Source organism: Bos indicus, chromosome 17, assembly GCF_029378745.1.
Source record: "Bos indicus isolate NIAB-ARS_2022 breed Sahiwal x Tharparkar chromosome 17, NIAB-ARS_B.indTharparkar_mat_pri_1.0, whole genome shotgun sequence".
NCBI classification, from domain to species: Eukaryota; Metazoa; Chordata; class Mammalia; order Artiodactyla; family Bovidae; genus Bos; species Bos indicus.
Window position 1 is genome coordinate 70,713,633 of NC_091776.1, and position 19,847 is coordinate 70,733,479.

At 52.5% G+C, this 19,847-nt stretch overlaps 1 long non-coding RNA gene across 1 annotated transcript; it reads left to right on the forward strand.

The window, feature by feature from the left end:
* Positions 1 to 19,017: 19,017 nt before the first annotated feature.
* On the forward strand, positions 19,018 to 19,622 carry LOC139176787 (uncharacterized). The gene is made up of 2 exons (XR_011561243.1): positions 19,018 to 19,352; positions 19,463 to 19,622. It is a non-coding gene; the product is annotated as an uncharacterized lncRNA (long non-coding RNA).
* The last annotated feature ends 225 nt before the right edge of the window (positions 19,623 to 19,847 follow it).

Below are 19,847 nucleotides of genomic sequence, written 5' to 3' on the forward strand. Positions count from 1 at the left end.
TTCTGTGTAAACCAAGGAAGATCAAGCCTCTGTCTCTCCCCTCTTTACTTTCCCTATTTGCCAATGCCGTCATCCTGAGGGAACCCTTGGATCCTGCTGGGGCTGGACCCCGGCAACACACCTTGCATAGGTACCTACTACACTTGAAAACCTTCTGTTTCATGATGAATCTACTCCCAACTATCCATTCAGTTTATATGAAGTCTCAGGGAAAGCAAAACTAAACAAAAATACTTCCTGATACTGCTAAAATGCTCCATGATCATCCGTGTGTGATCAACCAGAACCTAACTTAAGCCTCATCCTGGTCCATCTTTATGGGGTCATTGATAATAACTCCTTTTCTCTCTGGCCTCCAAATACAAACAGAATCCTACTGCACCCAGATATACAGGGCCCCTCACAGGTACTTGGGAGGATGATGAAGAAGCAGAAGCCCAACATCTGTGCCTGGAGACCTGAGCGGGAGAGGGGGGGGGGGGCCCTCTTCCACCCTGTGCACATCCCGCTCCTGTTCCAGGCTTTGTACTCTGCCCTAAACCAAGACACTTAGGGAAGCTGGGTGCCTCCCTTTCTCTGTGGACTGTTCCCTGAGAAGCCCCTCATCTCCAGGTACTGGAAGACCCTCCCCATTAGGATGTGGCTCTCAGATTCATCACTTGCTCATTTTCTCCTCTTTTCCCTCATGGCCTCTCCCGCTTTCCCTCCCTGGTTCTTTATTTGAGATGATATTGGATAAATAGCACTCTTTTCAACATAGAAATGTAAAACCACTACTATTAAATCTACGGAGTCTAACACGTGAACTTGCACTGTATCCACTGAGGGTCAGGTAACAGGTCATAAGGGTTTCTAAGTCCAGCAATGGAGGAGGAAACCCTAAAAAGGATGAGATTCCTATTGATAGCCATAGTCTCTTACATCAAGCCTTGAAAAGTTATGAAACCAAACTGAAAACACCTTATATATATTGCAGTCAGAAGTAAAAAGTAAACACTGTCAGGATCTTGGAAGTAATCAAGAAAAAGACATGTTTTCCCCCAGAATGTCATATTCTCTCTGCAAAGACAGAAATAAGAAGAGAGATGTGCAATTAGGGCTGGAACAACTCCTGGAGACCCTGCAGACACAACATCAACCACGTTTCATCCTGGGAGAACATGACAGGGTCACGATCAGCTATAACCCATGGACACTCTGGGACTTTGAAGCCTTGAACTTGTTTCACGGTGGTTGTGCTCTGGTAGTGGCCCCAGGAGCCAGGCAGTGCAAACTGAGACAACAGAGAATCCGAAAGTACATCAGCATTCCCTGAGTCTGCAGGTCATTAGTGACCTGGAGAGATCACTGACCAGCCACAAACTACACGGAGGGGACTCGTTCTTCTGCCCTGGGCAGTGACATCAGAGAGACCCAGCTGCAAGTGTGAGAAAGCCCTTCCAGGAGGCTGTGGTGTGAAGTGGGGGAGGAGGAGGCCTGAGTCCAGCAGGGGGCGCTGTGGGTCTGTCCGTGAGAGCGCAGGGTCCTGGCCAGGCAGGCTGGCACCTCCTCCGTTGGCTTTGCCCACGTGGGCAGCAGGGTCCTCATTGGAAGGTGATATTCCTGCACCGGGGCCCCCAGGTGACAGGACAACTCTCAGCTCAGAGTACATGCTTGCCTCTCAGTTCCTGCTCCTTTGTCTCGTCCTGGAGGTGATCTGATGTCTAAGCGAAGAACACTGAACATCACACAATAGAAATTTAATTGCTTCAATAAATTTTGCATTGTTTCAATTATTTCTTTCTTATTTTGCTGCAGTTTCTCATTTTTCAGTGTTGTCTAGTGACGTATATGGAAACTGATATTTTGTTTTTACCTCCCTATTAACTTCTTTTCCATGTTTTTAAATATTTCTCTTCAATGAACGAGTTTGACAGATATAAAATCCCCCTTTAATCCAACTGTATCAGCAAATATTTCAAAATAGGAAACAGATTCAAGACAAATATTTCTCTGATATGAGCTGACTCTCTCCAGCATGTATAGAGAAAATAAAATATTCATGTGAATTTTAATAAATAGCTCATTTACCAGGGAACAAAACATGAATAAAAAGACGCTTACTCCTTGAAGGAAAGTTATGACCAACCTAGATAGCATATTAAAAAGCAGAGACATTACTTTGCCAACAAAAGTCCATCTAGGCAAGCTACAGTTTTTCCAGGGGTCATGTATGGATGTGAGAGTTGGACTGTGAAGAAAGCTGAGCGCCGAAGAATTGATGCTTTTGCACTGTGGTGTTGGAGAAGACCCTTGAGAGTCCCTTGGACTGCAAGGAGATCCAACCAGTCCATTCTGAAGGAGATCAGCCCTGGGATTTCTTTGGAGGGAATGATGCTGAAGCTGAAACTCCAGTACTTTGGCCACCTCATGTGAAGAGTTGACTCACTGGAAAAGACTCTGATTCTGGGAGGGATTGGGGGCAGGAGGAGAAGGGGATGACACAGGATGAGATGGCTGGATGGCATCACCGACTCGATGGACATGAGTCTGAATGAACTCCAGGAGTTGGTGATGGACAGGGAGGCCTGGCATGTTGCGATTCATGGGGTTGCAAGGAGTTGGACACGACTGCGTGACTGAACTGAACTGAAAACATGAATACCAAATAAAAGCATTATCTCACACTGAGAGAAGCACAAATTTTGTTCCTCATCTTCTCCAATTATTTCAGGGAGTCTGTGCTCCTGCTTAATCTTCTTACACCCTCCACAGCAGAAAGTCAATTGAAAGAACATTTTAAATGTTTCATGTTCACACTGAGGTGTTCACACACTGTTACTTTTGTTTTCCATCATGAGACACATGTTTTCCTGAACTGTTAGATCTGATATTGCCCAGGATGTCACAATTTCATAGTGACACTGTGAGCTGTCCCCTCAAAACTTGAAGTAAAACTAATTCCTTATGATAGATGCCTCTTAAAAAAAAGGAGGCTGTCACCCCAAGCCTGGCCCTGCAACTTGACATGTGAGATTCCCTCAGGCCTGCTCCCCCCGCTGCTGCTCCTGGGACAGGGACCACAGCTGTGTCAGGGGAGACGCCTGTCCCCTCACACCCCGCATGGGCTGTGATGTCCCAGGGAACTCTCTGCTGCAGGAAGAGTTTCTGCTGAGGCCCTGCAGAGAAGACAAGCAGGGGTTTCACTGAGGAAAGAAGAAATGTCCCAGGGATGGGGGGAGACTTGGGATGGCCTAGTCTGCGGGCAGGAGGTGAGGACACCCCATCTCCTCCTTCAGCCTCAGACTGTCCAGGGAGGAGCTGGAGGACCCAGGTCTCCAGGGTCATGGGGAACACTTGGTAAAAGATAGTTTCCCATCACTCACATCTCCACCCTGTCCTGTCCTAGGTCTGTGTGGTCTAGAGTCTGCCTCCTTCGGACCCCCAGGGACCTCAGGTGACCTGGGCAGGGAGAGAAGGAAGCAATTTGCATGAGGCCCCTCCTCCACCTCATGGGGTGCGAGGCATGCAAAGGCCCAAGACCCCACCTCCAGCTCAGGAGGCCAAAGAGGTCATGTCCTGGGAGGGTCCTCACCATGGCCTGGACAGTGCTTCTGCTCTGGCTCCTCACTTACGATCCAGGTCAGAGGCTGGGACTCTGCATCCTCTGGGGCATCTCCAAGCAGAGTCTCAGGGTCCTTGTCTCCATAACAATCCCTGTCTGTCTCTTGTTGCTTTTAGCGGTAGATGCTTAGACTGTGGCCCAGAAGCCGTCACGGCCAGTGTCTCCAGGAGAGAAGGTCACCCTCACCTGTGGACTGACCTCTGGGTCACTCACAACCAGTAACTACCCCAGCTGTTTCCAGCAGACCCCAGACCAGGCTCCCTGACTGCTTTTCTATAGCACAAACAGTCGTCCGTCTGGGGTTTCTAATTGCATCTCTGGTTCCATCTCTGGGAACAAAGCCACCCTCACCATCAAGGGGGCCCAGCCCAAGGACGAAGCCGATTATCACTGTGGTCTGGGAACTGGTAGTTACAATGCCGCAGTGATGTAGCCCATGGGGGAAGTGCTACCAAAACCTGCCCTTGTGCTCAGAGGGCTCAGCGCTTAGTGGCAGGAGAGGCGGGGAGGGGGTGGGACAGGTCAATGTCCCCATGGGGAGGGAGGCTCTGGGCCCGTCTCCTGTCCGGTGGTTCATGGCCACATGTCTCCTTCCAGCTCTCCCCGGTGTGTCCATCTCTCCAAGGGGACCCCTCTCTGCCCCTGTTGTTGGGAAGGAGGCTTGGCTCCACAGGGAGACTCAGACCCCCTCCACTGCCATTAGGACTCTTGTCATTCAAATCACACTAAGAGATGTACAGCGTCATGAACTTGATCTTGCAGACAAATAATATTTCATTTGCTGGGAGGGACACAAGTAGTGGAATTTTCTAGAAATGCAGTTTCCCCTCTAGAGCTCCTGAATCACAGCCTTTTGTTGGTGGCAAAAATCTGTGGTTAACAAGAACCTTCCCAAAATATTTAAGAACATCAACGTTCCAGAAGTATGTCTTTGTGTATTATTGTGAAATAACCCCTGAGAATTGTCTTAAATTGGGCCTAGTCACATTAACTTCCCATGACACAGTTCAGTTGCTCAGTCGTGTCTGAATCTTTGCGATCCCATGACACATTCACTCCCAATTCACAATAAAAATACAAAACCCCCCAAACACTATTCACATCTTAATTTCAAAAGAAGATGGAAATTGGGTGGAATTTCCACAAATCTGTGTTGTCTAAGGACACACCTCGAGGCTCATGGGACGATTTATGTTCCTGCTGCTGTTGCTGCTGCTGCTAAGTCACTTCAGTCGTGTCCGACTCTGTGCAACCCCATAGACGGCAGCCCACGAGGCTCCCCCACATCTGGGATTCTCCATGCAAGAACACTGGAGTGGGTTGCCATTTCCTTCTCCAATGCAGGAAAGTGAAAAGTGAAAGTGAAGTCCCTGAGTCTTGTCCGACTCTAGCGACCCCGTGGACTGCAGCCCACCAGGCTCCTCCATCCATGGGATTTTCCAGGCAAGAGCACTGGAGTGGGGTGCCATTGACTTCTCCATTATGTTCCTGGAAGAACCTTATTCAGAACTGCCTCCCCAAATCCCCACACGCCCCATTGACTACCCGGGTGCCTGTATGCCAGGTCGTGGCCGGCCCCTCAACAAGTGGAACGCCCCCAGGGTCCCGTCCCTGGAAGCAGGAATGGGCTGGGAGATGGAGCAGAAACAAGGGGAGACCGAGCGAGGGGAAAAGCAGGCTCGTGTGCACCCCGTCCCTTCTGCTGCTGAGTGTGGGGCCAGACACCTGAGCCTTGACCCCAGCTGGGCCATCAGTGCTGAATATGAGGTGGGTGTGGGTGGCTGGCACTGTGGGATCTGAGCGCCATGATCCGTGTAGCACAGCAGGCCCCTCAGCCCGGCTCCCCTCCCTGAGGGCAGCAGCTCAGCAGGGCCTGGTCTCACCCCCTGGATGGAAGGAGCAGCTGACAGGAGTTGCCCAGGGGCCCTGGGCGGAGTCAGACACAGAGCAGTGGGGTCGGTGGGCAGTGAACACACAACCATAATTGATGGACTTTCAGGTGGAAGATACAGGGCAGCCCTGCTTCCTTTTCCCCACCACGAACATTCCCCACGCATGACACCAGGGGGCGCTGTGCACCTGCTCAGATGGCAGAACCTGAACACACCCTAATTGTTCCCCTGACCTTGCCCTGTCCCTGGGCTCCCTGGACTGAGTTGGAGGTCTCAGCAGGAGCTTTCTCACAGGAGAAAGACATAGAGCCCGAGCCCTCAAGTTCTTTCTGGGAGTGAAGCTGCAAATGGACCAAGGATGTCCTGTTCATAGTCACCAGGGCCCCACCCTCTTCCCCGGAGCAGAGGAGGGGAGAAGACCCCAGAGTCCACGCCCTGCACCCGTCCAACTCCCTCAGTCACCTCCTGCTCCTCCTCAGTTCTTTCCTAAGAGCCTCTCCCCTCCTCCAGCCCCCTCTGATTCATGACTTCTTCCCTATCCTGGGCTCCCTGTTTCTACAACACTCCACACCTAAGCTCCTCCGTCATGACCAGGGTCACTCTGACAGAAAGTCATGGACATGTTTCCAGAACTTCTTGAACTGGACACTCACTTCGTTCCCCTCCTTGAACCCCTCTAACCTTTCCTTCCAGAGAAGACTCAGGTTTTCGGCTCTCAGATGTGACCCTAGGTCGTCCCCTCCCTGTTCCACCCCTGATTCCCCCTCATTTCCCAGGGGATTCAGGGAAGCCCTCCAGCAGCTGATTTATCCCCTGAACACTCACATTCCGTCCCGTGTGCCCATTGAGTGAGGAGTCAGGAGGGGAGAAGAACCGTGGTCCTGACACCTGGGAAATGATTCCTGGCTGAGGAGTGTCTGTGCTCAGATGCTGTGGGATTGATTTTATGCATGGTGAGCGCAGGAGAAGCTGCTGGGGCCCTGGGCTGGGAAAGCAGACCCTGTCCTGGGGCTCTGCCCCCGGGGCCGTGACTGCTGCTCTGTCTGACCATGTGCATGGTCCCGTCTGAGATTCCTGAGAACAACTGATGTGCCTTGTCATGTCCTGTGTCTCATCTCAGATCTGAGACTGACCCATGGCTCTGATAACTCAGCCTGCCCTGTTTCACAGAGGGAATGTCTTGCTACAACATAAAATCCCCCAGTGGAGATGTCATACATGTTAGAAAGTCTTTAAAATTAAATTATGTTTTAGAAATACTACCATGGCAATGCAAAAGTAAAACAGAGCCAGAGTCGGACACAACTTAGTGACTGAACCACAACATTTTCTTCAGTTAAATTTAGGCATCTATTTTAAGGGATGACCTTAGATTTTTACTACTCCATGAACACATTTTGGTTCATTGAAAATCTCAAAATCACACATCCACTGTGTAACACTCACATGCACTACAGGGTAAGCTACAGTTGCCTGCTGTTTTCTATCCAAACACATCCTGAAGGTATAATTACAAAACCACTTTGGGGAAAGTTGACTCAAGAGCTCTATCACCAGGTCAGGATGTGTGCTTGGGCCAGGACACCAGGGGGCGCTCTGAGGCCTTTCCTGAGAATTGTTGGGTGGGGGTGGCGGTGGAGCAGACACCAGCCCCCTGGTACTTTCTGATGCCTTAAGATCTGGATTTCCAGGTTTTACATCCCATACCCAACAAGCCCCAGGAAACCCCGTCCCTGATCATACACTGGCCTCCCTCAGGAACAGGAAGCTGAGCCAGGTCCCAGAGGTGATCAGAGCATTGTGGGGGTTGGGGGGGGGGTCCATTTGCATGAAAGGCCCCTCCCCCTCTCAGTATATGAAGAAGGGAAGGAGCGGTGTGGGGAAGCTCTGCTCAGCTGTGGGGCCACAGAAGGCAGGACGCCCTGACATGTCCACCATGGCCTGGTCCCCTCTGCTCCTCACCCTGGTCACTCTCTGCACAGGTGACTGGATGGGAGGACAGGGGAAGGGCCCTGGGAAGACTCACAGGCCTTGCTCCCCTTTGTCGTGTCTGGACCCCTGAGTCACCGTCTCTGTCTCTCCCTTCCAGGATCCTGGGCCCAGGCTGTGCTGACTCAGCCGTCCTCCGTGTCCGGGTCCCTGGGCCAGAGGGTCTCCATCACCTGCTCTGGAAGCAGCAGCAACGTTGGAACTGGCAATTATGTGAGCTGGTACCAACAGATCCCAGGATCGGCCCCCAGAACCCTCATCTATGGTGCGACCAGTCGAGCCTCGGGGGTCCCCGACCGATTCTCCGGCTCCAGGTCTGGGAACACAGCCACCCTGACCATCAGCTCGCTCCAGGCTGAGGACGAGGCAGATTATTTCTGTGCATCTTATCAGAGTGGTAACACAGCACAGTGCTCCAGGCCAGGGGGAAGTGAGACAAAAACCTGTTCTCCTCAGACATGGCCTCTGCCATAGCAGCCACTTCTGTTGTCTGTTTGATTTAAAACTGCAGTCTGAGCCTGACATGAGGGATTTGGTCCAGCAAATATTTTCAGATCTTCTTCATTCTGCCCCCTCACCAATGCTTTTCTTTAGCAACCACATACTGTATGAATATCTGACGTTGAGCAGAAGGCCCTGAATGCCAGAGGCAGGTCCTGGCGGACAGAGTCCATGACGGTCAAGTCAGAACCAGAGAGACAGCATCCAGCTGTGTCTGATTCAGGACACTTCAGATCCTCGGCCGTCCCTGGGCTGAGCTGAGGCCCAGGCTGCTGCACCTTCCTTTCCTGTGTCTGCCTCTCAGGCTCCCCCAGAGCTCCAGGCCAGCGGGAACTAGACCAGGACTCCTGTCTCACTGGGGGAGGTGGGGCAGCCCAGGGGCTTCCTGCTCAGGCTCTGCTGGACCTTCTGCTGCTGCTGCTGCCCCACCCTGGGTCCAGGTCATTGGGGATCTGCCCAAGCATGGAGGCTCCTCCTCTCCCCTCTGTCCTCAAAGTCCCCTCAGCAGCACATTCCCAGGAGAGGGTCTCAAAGGACACAGAATAAGTCTCCCATCACTGGGGACACAGGGTCGGTTAGTTCTCTATCTCAGTGCCCGAGGTGGGGGTCCGTCAGCACATCTCAGCCCTGGGAGGCCCCCAAGCCCTTGGGCCTCTCTCCTGCACAGGGAACAGGTCCTGCTCTCAGCCTGCTCTGTCCCCTCATGGTGTCCGGGGCTTGGGCAGGGGGGACTCAGCCAGGGTCGGTGACTCCATGGACGCTCAGCCACACTCGCCTGCCTGGGAACAGCAACACTGTTGGCACCAAGGGGGCGATTTGGCTGCCGTCTCAGTCGTGCTGAGTCCCAAGCTCTGAGCACAGGAGTCACAACCCGCCCGCAGGGTACAGCGAGGCTGGCGGGCTCCGGGTGGGTGGGGCCACCTGACCATTTCTGGGCCCAGCCCGATGACGAGGCTGATTGTTCCTGCTCAGCTGGGACTCAGCCCTGCTGCTCACAGGAGGCCTCACCCAGGGGCAAGTGACCTGAAGCCTGAGCTCCCGGCCTCACCCGCACGTGGGGTCACGGAGCACAGGTCACACGCCTGTGTCCTGCTCCCTGTCACTGCCCTTTGGCACTCACGTGCAGGGTCTGCACATTGGCCGCCTCGGCTGTGGGGCCACAGTTAACAGTGATGTATTTTGGAATAAGTGGGATTATTCCTTCTAATTCTCCCTTTTCCCTTAAGCCTTAAATTTGACTTATCCTCAATTTTCATACACACCAAATGACATATTTTCCACTGTGTCAGAGGAACCTTCCTAATAGGCTCCAAATCCAGCAGTGCGAATCTTTGGCTGATGGTTCGGGCCTCAGACACAGCTACTGAGAAAGGAACACAATTACCACACATTGTGGGAAGTGGACACTGTAGCAGCAGCTCAGAAATGGACATAAAGTTGAATTTCACTTCACGTGGTGAGAATAAGAATGTTGTGGCCGTACTTCACAACTTACTGCAGAGGTGTTCACCCCAAACTTCCTCAGCTGCTCTTCTCAGTCCTTCCGCTCCTCATGAGGTCATTTAGGGAAAGGGAGTTTAGAATACTCCACAACAATCCCACCTTTATCAGACACGTGCTCATTTTCAGATCCGCTCAGGAGTCATGAGTCTTTCTGTTATTTTCATTTGGTATTTTGGAGAATCTTAATTTCATAGTTGTACTGTTAAGCTAAGTTGTAAGTCTATTGAGTCCACCCCCGTGTATTGATGACTTCTCTCACCACAGAACAGCTGATCCCCTGGTGCTGCTGTGGGTGTCAGCATTGGATCAGCAGCCCTGAACCATGGACTCTTGTGACTGGCATTGGTTTCAATGCCCTGTCTGTGGGGAGACCCCTGTCCCCTCACAGACCACAGCTGACCCTGTGCCTCCCTGCACCCCGAGCAGTGACATCAGTGTCGGCCACTCTGCTGTTACTAGAACCAGCAGAAGCCAGCGAGCCCTCCTTAGTCCTCCGGTCCTACCACTCAGACTCCAGTAAGAACCAGTCTTTGGGGTCCCCGCGGGTTTTCTGGATCCAAAGATGCCTCAGCCAATGCGGGGCTCCTGCTCGTCTCTGGGCTGCAGCCTGAGGATGAGGCTATCTCTAACCATGCAGGCTGGTGCAACAGGGCTTCTCACAGAGACACAGGTAGACGGGAAACTGGGACGAGAGCCTCAGCCTGTCAGGGGCTTGTTCTTAGAGCACCGTCAAATGTTAAATAATACCCCAGAATCCATTGATTCCTGAGGTATGTTCCGGTTCATAATAAGTCTACTCCCAATTGTACAGTCAGTTTTGCTGAAGTCTCAGAAAATGAAAACAATTTCTGATACCACTGAAGTACACCCTGGTCATCCATGTGATCAAGGGAGCCGTGGAGCTGAGCTCCCTCACTTGAGATCAGGGGCAGAAGTCTTTCCCAAATGCGCCTTCAGCAGAGGCCGTGGACCATCCCGGCAGGCAGATCGTCCCCCAGGGTGTGAACACTGCTCCTGAAGGGGCAGAGCAGAGAGCGTGAGGATTGAGGGGCGCCGGTGATACATCACAGGAGGCAGGGAAGCCCGGGAGACGTTTCCTGACCCACAGGTGCGGGCTGTGTCCTGCCCTCCCCTCATCTCGTCTCCACCCCATTGGAGCATTTCCTACTTCAGGGTTGGGGTGGTCTGTGGACTGTCAGGAGCAGGGGCTCCCCAAGATGTGCCCATGTCCCTCTGCTTGTGATGCCCCCGATGAGCCCAGATCCAAGGGCCCCACGTCCTGTAGAAGGGTCAGCGGGGAAGCGGGGATCACCATGGCAGTGATGACAAGGGATTCCAGGCAAAGTCCCTGCCTTTGTGACCGATGGCAGACATGAGGGATACTGAGGGGTTAGGCCCTGTTCTCTGCCTCCTGGTGGGTCCACACCCCGTCCTTGATCACTCTGGACCCCAGCCTGGTGAGGAGGCTGGTCATCAGTGTCACACAGCTCATCACTAACCACAGCCACAGGGAATCCCCGTGTGATGGGGATGTCTGATGAAAGCTTGCCCTCTACTCCCGTGTCGACCCATCACGGCCCTGACCCTGCCTGTGACCTCACCAGTGCTGGTTCAGGTCTCTGCTGTCGCTTGTGCTATTAAATCCAGGCCGTCTCACCTCTAATCCTGGTCCATCATTATGGGGTCCACGAAACTGTCCCCTTTTCACTCTGGTCTCCAAATACAAGCATAATGACCATGTGCCCAGATACACAGGGTCCCTCACAGGTACTGAGCAGGATGTCGAGGAAGCAGAAGCCCAGCATCTGTGCCCTGGAGCCCCAGGGGGCCTCTCTTACCCCCCCGCACGTCCCTCTCCTGCTCAAGCCTTTGTGCTCTGCCCCGAACCCTGACACTTAAGGAAGCTGGATCCTCCCTTTCTCCGGGGATTGCTGCCTGAAGAGCCCTCCTCTCCAGGAACTGGGAGACCCTTTCTGTTAGGATGCGGCTCTCAGACTCCTCACTTGCTCATTTCCTCCTCTTTTGCCTCATGATCTCTCCCCCCTTTCCCTCCGTGCTTCCTTGTGTGAGATGATATTGGATAAATGTCACTATTTTGGACACAGACCTTATAAACCCACCTCCATTAAATCTATGGATTCTACAGTTGAAGGTTAGAACATTAGACTTCACCATGTCCAATGAAGATCAGGTAACAGTCATAAGGGTTTCTCATACAGAGATGAAACCTTTGTCTGGGCTGAGAATGAGTTTCCCATTTATCGGCATAATCTGTTATATCAAACGTTTAATATTGAAAGATTATAAAATTAGACTAAAAACATCTTTAAATATCTGAGTCAAAAAGACGTACTGTGAGGACCATGATCAAGGGTAAATGAGAACCCCTGGAAGTGATCTAGAAAAGCTTTGTTGTTCCTGAGAGACTCCTATTCTCTTTGCAAAGAGAGAAATAAGAGCAGAGCCATGTAGTCTGGGCTGGGAAGGTCCCGGGAGGCCCTGCAAATTCAACCTTGACTCCTTATCAACCTGGGAAGGAAGCTCAGACAGAATCCTGACCAGGTACCACCCACAGGCATGCTGGGAGTTTGAACCCTGGAAACTCAGGTCGGGTGGTTGTGTTCTGGCAGTGAACCCACGAGCTAGGCGGAGCAAACTCAGACATCAGGGAATCCTGAAATTCGTTAGTGTATTAGCATACCATTGAGGGGTCTGAGGTCATTCAGTTCAGTTCAGTTCAGTCGCTCAGTCGTGTCCGACTCTTTGTGACCCCATGAATCGCATCATGCCAGGGCTCCCTGTCCATCACCAACTCCCGGAGTTCACCCAAACTCATGCATTGAGTCTGTGATGCCATCCAGCCATCTCATCCTCTGTCGTCCCCTTCTCCTCCTCCCCCAATCCCTCCCAGCATCAGGGTCTTTTCCAGTGAGTCAACTCTTCACATGACGTGGCCAAAGTATTGGAGTTTCAGCTTCAGCATCAGTCCTTTCAGTGAACACCCAGGACTGGTCTCCTTTAGGATGGACTGGTTGGATCTCTCATTAGGTACCTGGAAAAATCAATGACCAGGCCCAAACTAGACGAAGGCGACTCATTCTACTGCCCTGGGCGGTGACATCAGGAAGACCCAGCTGCAAGTGTGAGAAAGCCCTTCCAGGAGGCTGTGGTGTGAAGTAGGGGAGGAGGAGTTTTGAGTCCAGCAGAGGGCGCTGTGGGCCTGGTCCTGAGAGCCCAGGGTTCTGGCCAGGCAGGCTGGCACCTCCTCCCTTGGCTCTTGCCCATGTGGGCAGCAGTGTCCTCAGTAGAGGGTGACATCCTGCACCTGGGCGCTCGGGGACATGGCAGCTCTCAGCTCAGAGCCACAGGCTTGCCTCTCAGTTCTTCCTGCTCTGTTGTGGGGTCAGTGCCCAGACCTGTAATCCAACTGAGGACAGAGGGACGGTCATACAAGAAGAATGAACTTCCTTCAGGAAACTCGGCCTCCAGGGCTACCTGGACAGGGGATGAGAGACCCCTGCAGAGGCTGCCCCATTGCCCACAGAACGCCCAGGTGTTCCCAGTGGAAGAGGGATGCAGGCAAGGACCCTCTGTCACCATCTGTGTCATTTAAAAACGTTCCCTGTTGGGTTATTTGGCAATTTCAACATTTTGAAGTGAACCATGGAAACTGACATTGTGTCAGTCTTTGTGGCTCCCTTACTCGTTCCTTCCCGTTTTATTAATACTTTACGTTAACACTTGTAACATGAAATATATGAAATCAGAAGTTCAGCCAAACTGTCATCAATATGTTCATATAATAAGAAAAGAATTCAGTAGGAATACATAATAACCCCTTGCACCGCTCCTACTCCCTGCAGCCTCTTCTGCTCCTCTCTTGCTCTTTCCTAAGAGCACCCCTCTAATGCATGACTTTCCTCCTCAATCCTGGGCTCCTCTCTACAACCCTTCACCAGCGACCTCCTCCTCCAGACCAACGTCACTCTATCAGGTTACGGGTCGGTTTCCAGGCTTCCTTGACCAGACGCTCACTTCCTTGTCCTCCCTTGCAACCTCTCTAGCCCTCCTACCAGAGAAGCCTCAGGTCTCCAGACTTCAGGTGTGACCCCAGCTCATCCCCTCCTGGCCAGAGCTGTCACTGCTGCCTTACCTGGACCTCCTTTAACTCAGCCTATCTTCCTATGGTCACTTCTGAGTGTCCGAGGTCAGCAGACCTGCCCTGTCACGCACGTTCCCTCAAGTCAGCTCTGAGCTGACCTATGGCTCCCATACCTCAGCCTGCCCTGTTTTCATGGGCTGCTCAGAGATAAGCACTCCCCATTGGAGAGGCAATATGTGGCAGAAAGAGCTGGTTCTAGCCCTGCCTCAGTCAAAGTCCAAACAAGTTAGGAATACAAATGTCTTTGTAGAAATATTTTTACTGGATAGTATTTAAAATTTCCTAGGATACCTATGAAGTCATTTAAAAAGAACTTTTTAATAAAAAAAGAACTTACGATGATAATTAGTTTTCCAGAACTGTACCCTTGTAAGTGAAAGATTAAGAGAGAACGTCAATTTTCCGTCAGTTTAATTCATGCACAGATTTTAAGGAATGGCTGTAGATTTTCACTAATCCATTACCACATTTGGTTCGTTTAAAATCTCACACACCCAGAGTGTAACACCTCACCAGTGAAGGGCAAGCTACAGTCAACCGTTCTTTTCCAACCAATCACTTCGAACTCTACCTTCTCTAACCTGCTATTTGGGATGGTTGGTCCTAACAGCTATTATGTATCAGGATCCCTGGGGACACACCCTGCTCAGAGCCCTTCAGAGTCTCAATAAAAACTGCCAGGAGCATCACTAGGCCTGCTCCCTGCAGCCGGTGCCCTGTGCCTGCAGGACAGATGCCCAGGAGGGGCCTCTTCATAAGACAGGCCATGGGACAGGGTCCAGCATGTGGAAGACTTCACACACAGTAAGTTCTGTTCAGTTCAGTAGCTCAGTCATGTCCGACTCTTTGCGACCCCATGGACTGCAGCACGCCAGGCTTCCCTGTCCATCACCAACTCCTGGAGTTTACTCAAACTCATGTCCATTGAGTTGGAGATGCCATCCAACCATCTCATCCTCTGTCATCTGCTTTTCCTCCTTTCCTCAATCTTTCCCAGCATCAGGGTCTTTTCAAATGAGTCAGTTCTTTGCATCAGGTGGCCAAAGTATTGGAGCTTCAGCTTCAGTATCAGTCCGTCCAATGAATATTCAGGACTGATTTCCTTTAGGATGGACTGGTTGGATCTCCTTGCAGTCCAATGGACTCTCAAAAGTCTCCTCCAACACCAGAGTTCAAAAGCATCATTTCTTTGGTGCGCAGCTGTCTTTATAGTCCAACTCTCAACTTTTCCATGACTACTGGAAAAACCATAGCTTTGACTAGACAGACCTTTGTTGGCAAAGTCATGTATCTGCTTTTTAATATGCTGTCTAGGTTGGTCATAGCTTTTCTTCCAAGGAGCAAGCGTCTTTTAATTTCATGGCTGCAGTCCCCATCTGCAGTGATTTGGAGCCCAAAAGTGAAGTCTGTCAGTTTCCACTGTTTCCTCATCTATTTGCCGTGAAGTGATGGGACCAGATGCCATGACCTTAGTTTTCTCAATGTTGGGTTTTAATCCAACTTTTTCACTCTCCTCTTTCGCTTTCATCAAGAGGCTCTTTTGTTCAAACACACAGTAAAGATCCAGGCATTTAGGAATGCTGAGTCCCACCTCAGGCCTCTCTCCACACCTTCACCCCCTCCTCAGAGAACTGCCCCCTCTTCCTCAGGGCTGAGGGGACGCACAGAGGAAGGAGGGCTCTGCCCACCAGGGAGGAGGCCCACAGAGGAGGGACCCTGCTGTCCTGCACAGAAGGAGACCCACCTTCCTGCTCCGGGGCCGGCACTGCCCTGACCTGATCCTGATCTGAGAGGAATTTGTGTCTCAGATGCCCCTCGGTCCTGACCCCTAAGCAGTCATGGAAGCCCTGGACAGATTCATCCTGAGGATTTGAGGGGAGCCCATGATGGCCCTGAGCTCAGGGGGACACAGAAGGGGCACCTGGCCTGGTGCTAAAGAGGGGACAGTGCACAGAGCAGGAGGCAGGATCTGTCCTTGAGGGCTTTGCTCTCCAGGTCACAGGATGTGTGTCTGGGCGTGGACAAGGGGTGGGGGGCGCTCGGGGTCCATTTCTGAAGCTGGGTGGTGGGAGGCAGAGCTGGGCCCCCCGACAGAGCTCCCTGACAAGGCCTGGTGGCCTCTGCTCAGGGCTCCCAGCTGTGACTCCCACTCCTGAGACCCACAGAGCCCTACACCTGACAACTCTCTGGCCACCGTCAGGCATAGAGACCTGGTCCAGGGCCTGGGAGGGTCAGTGTGATGCACGGGATCCTTTGCATGAAAGGACCCTCCCCCTCTCAGGGTATGAAGAGGGGAAGGAGCGGTGTGGGGACACTCTGCTCAGCTGTGAGGCTACAGAAGGCAGGACGCCCTGACTGTGTCCACCATGGCCTGGTCCCCTCTGCTCCTCACCCTGGTCGCTCTCTTCACAGGTGACTGGATGTGGGGACAGGGGAAGGGCCCTGGGAAGACTCACAGGCCCTGCTCCCTGCTCTCCTGTCAGGACCCCAGAGTCACCATGTCTGTCTCTCCCCCTTCCAGGATCCTGGGCCCAGGCTATGCTGACTCAGCCGCCCTCCGTGTTCGGGACTTTGGGTCAGAGGGTTACCCTCTCCTTCACTGGAAGGAGCAGCAACCCTGGGGGTCTTTATGTGAGCTGGTACCAACAGCTCCCAGGAAAGGCCCCTAGACTCCTGACATATGAAAATAGCAAACGACCCTCAAGGGTCCCAGATTGATTCTCTGGCTCCAAGCCTGGCAACTCAGCCTCTCTGACCACCTCAGTTCATGCTGAACGATACTGATTATTACTGTTTCTCATGGGCTGATGGCTTGAAAGTTTGCACAGTGCTTCAGGCCAGAGAGAAGGAGACAAAAACCTGCTTCCCCCACAGCAATGGGGCTCCCAGGGCAAGGTGTTTGCCCCTCCTTTCCTGGAGTCCCTGAGACCACGGAACCCAGCAGAAATGAGTGTCCCCTGACTGCAGCACAGCTGACCACTCAGCTTGACTCCCCTCCCTAGGCCAGCGGCACACAAGGGGTGGTCACACGCCCCTGGATGAAGGAGCTGCTCACAGCAATTGCCCCCGGCTCCCAGGTCGGAGTCGGCAGCACGGAGCAGGGGAGTCAGTGCGCCCTTGCTGGGTCACTGGGCAGTGAATGCACATCCCTGAGCTTCCACCACAGAAGCATTTTCTGTTAAAGGAAAAGGAAATGGAACCCAGAGTTTCTACAAGCAATTTCCACAGAATCCAGTATCCAGTAGAATTGTCACTTCTATCAAGAACCAGAATACTAAATATTGAAGGGAAGTGAGAAGGCATAGACATCACTGGTGAGATGCCTGAGATGATGAAATCAGGTGACAGATGTTTTTAGGGACAAATCATCAAATCTACTTGATGAGCAAGTACAAACACTGTTGGGTCCTAAGGAAAAGGAGATAAATGTAGGAAAAAGAGAAAAAGTAGTCAGAATCACCTGAAAATACAATAGGAGAAATAAAAAAGAAGTATCTGCACACTATCAAAGACATGTAATACTTATTGCTATTCAATTCATTCATTTGTTTATTGACAGAGTGTTTGGTGACAGGAAAAAAGAGCGCCCCTGCTTCCTTTCATAAGGCTTCCCAGGTGTCACTAGAGGTAAAGAACCCGGTGCCAATGCAAGGGACATAAGAGAAGTGGGTTCTGTCCCTGGGGTGGGAAGATCCTCTGGAGCAAGAAACGGCAACCCTCTCCAGTGTTCTTGCCTGGAGAATCCCATGGACAGATGAGCCTGGTGGGCTAGAGTCCACGGGGTCGCAAAGGAGTCAGACAGGATTGAGAACCAAGTAACTGAGCGGCACCTTGCTCCCACTCTCACCGCCGAGAACGTTCCCCGGGTGCGTCACCAGGGGGCGCTGTGCACCTGCTCAGAACTGGCAGCCCCTCAACGCACCCCCATGGTCCCCTGAGCTGGGTCTGCACCCGGGCTCAGCGGACTGAGTTGGATGTGAGAGCAGGTGGTTCCTCTCAGGGGACAGACTCAGAGCCGCGGCCCCCAGGCCTCCTCCTGGGACTGAAGCTGCACCCGGGGCCAAACACCCAGAGTTGGAGGGTGAAGGGGTCAGGTGGTCATCAGTGCCCACCCTCTTCCCAGAAAGAGAGGAGGGAAGGAGCCCCTAGAGCCCACCCGGTGAACCCCTCCAGCTCTCCTCAGCCTGCGCCCGCTCCTGCTCATCTCTTTGCTCAGAGCCTGCCCTCCCGCTCTCCTCATTCGTGACTTTCCTCCCAATTCTGGGCCTCGCTCTTTCTACATCATACACTGTTGGCCTCCACAGTGATGACCAAGCTCATGCTCTTAGAGAGTCATGAACGAGTTTCCAGATCTTTCTGAAACACTCACTTCCTCATCCCCCTCCTTGAACATCTCTAACCCTTCCTCCCGTGAAGCCTCACGTTTCCGGCTCTCAGGTTTGACCCCAGCTCGACCCCTCCCTGTTCCACCCCTGGTTCCCCCTCATTTCCCAGGGGACCCAGTGATGCCCACCCAGCAGCTGATTTATCCCGTGAACGTTCACACTCTGTCCCATGTGCCCATCGAGTGAGGAATCAGGAGGGGAGAGAAACCCTGTCCTGAGACCTGGGAAATGATTCCTGGCTGAGGAGTGTCTGTGCTCAGCTGCTGTGGGACTGACTTTATGCACAGTGAGCCCGGGAGAAGCTGCTGGGGCCCTGGGCTGGGAAAGCAGACCCTGTCCTGGGGCTCTGCCCCCGGGGCCGTGACTGCTGCTCTGTCTGGACCACACCTAAGTCAGGTTTGATCCCCATGATCACGTCTGAGATTCCTGAGAACAACTGATCTGTGTTGTCATGTCCTGTCCCTCATCTCAGATCTGAGACTGACCCATGGCTCTGATAACTCAGCCTGCCCTGTTTCACAGATGCCATATATGTCACAGAGTCTTTAAAATGATCTTATTTAAAGAACAGAATCTAAAAGGAAAATTATGTTTTAGAAATAGTACCATGGCAATAAAAATTAAAATAGAGCCAGAGACGGACACAACTTTGTCGGACTGAACCACAACATTTGCTTCAGTTAAATTTAGGCATCTATTTTAAGTGAGGCCCTTAGATTTTCACTACTCCACGATCACATTTTGGTTCATTGAAAATCTCAAAATCACACATCCACTGTGTAACACTCACATGCACTACAGGGTAAGCTACAGTTGGCTGCTGTTTTCCAACCAAACACATCCTGAAGGTATAATTTCAAGACCAGTTTTGGGAATGTTGACTCTAAGAGCTCTATCACCAGGTCAGGATGTATGTTTGGCCAGGACACCAGGGGGCATTCCAAGGCCTTTCCTGAGTGTCTGGAGGGGTGAGAGCAGAGACCAGCCCCCTGGTACTTCCTGATGCTTTCTGCTCAGGGTCCCAGCTGTGACATGCCACCCCCAAGCCCCACGCATCCCTTCCCCAGATCACACACTGGTCTCCCTCAGGCACAGGAAGCTGACCCAGGTCCCAGAGGTGATCAGAGCATTGTGGGGTTTGGACGGGAGGACAGTCATTTGCATGAAAGGCCCCGCCCCCTCTCAGGGTATGAAGAGGGGAAGGAGCGGTGTGGGGACGCTCTGTTCTGCTGTGGGGCCACAGACAGCAGGACGCCCTGACATGTCCACCATGGCCTGGTCCCCTCTGTTCCTCACGCTGGTTGCTGTCTACACAGGTGACTGGATGGGGGGGACAGGGGAAGGGCCCGGGGAAGACACAAGGGCCCTGCTCCCTGCTCTCATGTGTTGACCCCCGAGTCACCATCTCTGTCTCTCGCCCTTCCAGGATCCTGGGCCCAGGCTGTGCTGACTCAGCCATCATCCGTGTCCGGGTCCCTGGGCCAGAGGGTCTCCATCACCTGCTCTGGAAGCAGCAGCAATGTTGGAAATGGATATGTGAGCTGGTACCAACTGATCCCAGGATCGGCCCCCAGAACCCTCATCTATGGTGACACCAGTCGAGCCTCGGGGGTCCCCGACCGATTCTCCGGCTCCAGGTCTGGGAACACAGCCACCCTGACCATCAGCTCGCTCCAGGCTGAGGACGAGGCAGATTATTTCTGTGCATCTGCTGAGGATAGTAGCAGTAATGCCACAGTGCTCCAGGCCAGGGGGGAAGTGAGACAAAAACCTGCCCTCCCTGAAGTCACGGGCCTCCCTGGGCTGAAGCA